Raw genomic sequence first — 2,584 nt, 5'->3', positions numbered from 1 at the left:
GTAATAGAGGCTCCCCAATTCTAGGGGAAATTCCATTTTTTTCCCAAAAAACATCATTGGTGTTTCACAATTTAATATTGCCATGGTAGGTCTAGCTTAACCGTCATGCCTCCTTGTTTTCCTCCCATCCAAACTAGCCCTAAACTAGAACTATGCTCACATTCTCCTTATAGTTCAACCAACTTTGACTTACAAACCAACCATTCTCTCTGTTCTCTCTCTTCCAAAACGTTTCACCTCCTCCATGCACTCAATAAACGCATTCCCGCCATCTTCTAGCACCTTGTTTCAAACTATCTCTATTCTACTCTTGATTAGTCATTTTCCCTCTTCTTTGTTCATGTTTTTCTTACACCTGTGATAATCTCTCAGAGAAGACTTCTGTCCAAGCTCTATTCATCCCTCTTCTCTCCTATTTCATCATCACTTTCATTCATCCATACATTACTACTCTCTTCTTAGAAACCAAAGGTGCAATCTGATTCTTCTTAAAAGAAGTACAAAAAAAGGGTGTTTTATCATTTTTGCCTCTTTCTCTACCTTATTGGAGCATAGAGGATCAACTTTAAAAGAACTCCATGACAAGTGAGTCACTGTAGAGGCTACACATCTTTGGCACCTCAGTTGGGTAGTTCAAGGTATGCTTTTGCATTGCACTTGCTTTCTCTCATCATTTACCCATTGCTCATTGTTTCAAGCTTAACTTGGAGCTTTGATAGTGGAGTTGTAGGAGTGAAACGAGTGAAGAAGTGTGTGTTTGGATTGATAGGAAGGTAGTTTAGAGGATTGCTAAGGTGTGTGTGATAGAAAACTCCAACAAAAACACCAAAAGTGAAGATGGAAGCTCAAATTCAAATCGGTTTTTGAGTGCTGACAGTCCCACATGTAGAAATCTCTCATTCATGTACCAAAAATTGATGTTTTTTGCTCTTTTTTGGTTAGTGTAGGTAGTTTAGATTGTGTATAGCACCCATAAACACTCAGAGCTGGAACAAAACTCTAAAATTACCAGAAATAACCAAATAGAGGTCAGCAAAATTTGTGTTCTCAAACATTTCCTATCCCCACGGGTCGTCGCCTTAGCGCTATCCCCAGACCCATTGCCATAGCACTATCCCCATGGTCAAACATGCATTGACCCAGTAGCTTAGCTCTTATCCCTATGACCTAACAAATGTCCGTTGTCTAACCCGCCACCTTCATTAATACGTGTCAGAATTTGCTATCCCATCGGTCTAATAGGTGTTGACCCGTGGCCTTAAGCCTATGCCCATGATTACCCATGGGCATGGAAACGGTCATTATGGACACTTCACCCTCAATGGTTTGTGGCCATCTGATCCCAACTTGACGATTGGATCGCTCTCAATTTGTTTGCGCAACCTCGAGAGGATGGATATGCATGACCTTGGAGACCTTGCTACCAATGGGATTCCTAGAAGCAATGCTCGCCTTTTGAATGCTCTATGTTCAAGAAACGCTTTGGACTCCCATTACAGTTCTAAAGGTGCACACGTTTCCACAAGTGGAGCTAGCTTGTCTGAAAATGTACCCCAACCCACTAACACGTGTCAACGGCTATCCCTATGCCCGTTGCTATAGGTCTATCCTTACTCCCATCGCTATAGGTCTATCCCTATGCCCATCCCCTTACAGCTAACCCTACGACCGTGGGGATAGCTCTAGGAACCAAACCGCCTGCCAAAAATTACAGAATTAAATTTGAGGCAGAATGTACCTCCTTGAGATCTGGATGAATTTTGTCCATGGAACCTGAGCCCAAGGATAGTGTTTCAAAATACGCTCAGCCCACTTTTCGCCCTAGTTTGGGATCGAGGCTCCCCAACTGAGAGCTCCATTCCTAGCTCTCACTTAGTGTTAGGACTCAACGTGAGACCCCTCTCGTTCCAACAAGACGAGATCTTGAATGGGAAACGTAAGAACCCGCAGACCAAGAGTTCCAAAGCCCCCTACACTAGCTTAGCTCCACCTAATTCTCCTAGTCCTTCCATAGCCTCCAGGTTAAGAGGTACGATATCCAACATGTTTGGATGGTTGGGCTGAATAGATTCAGTAGACATGGAGAACCCTTTCGCTAGTTTGTTTGTGGAAAGGAGAGGCCAACAACAACTAGTCCTGGAGGCGCAGGTAGGGACTAAGGCTACCTTTGTGGACTGAGGTCACAAGGCACCCTTACTTGGAATGCATGGCGGATGAAGACCCATGGATGAGGGACTTTGCAGGGTGACACCCTGGATGAGGAAACACACGAGACTTCCAAGGGGAAAACTTGTGAACTTTTGACCTTCCAGGTGCCCCTAACATTCACCCGCTAAGTGGTCCTGCAAGTTCCACCTTACCGTCCAATGCAAGGAACCTTCATGCAGATGCCTAATGACCTGCTCCCTCCTAGAGTCTGGCAATTCACTCCTGCAGCTGTAGCTTTGATGTACGGGGGGGCAGGCTTCATAGCCCCAATGCCGGTATCGGCAACCTAGTGGATCCTGCCACCAAGGCCAAGCTTGAGGCCACCTGGAGAATGTTGCCAAGCCACTAGCTACGTGCCCTTCTTTGTGTTTGAATA

Source organism: Dipteris shenzhenensis, chromosome 28 (assembly GCF_047967505.1).
Source record: "Dipteris shenzhenensis isolate YYH24624 ecotype China chromosome 28, Dip_SZ_1.0, whole genome shotgun sequence".
NCBI lineage: Eukaryota > Viridiplantae > Streptophyta > Polypodiopsida > Gleicheniales > Dipteridaceae > Dipteris > Dipteris shenzhenensis.
This window is presented reverse-complemented; position numbering follows the sequence as displayed.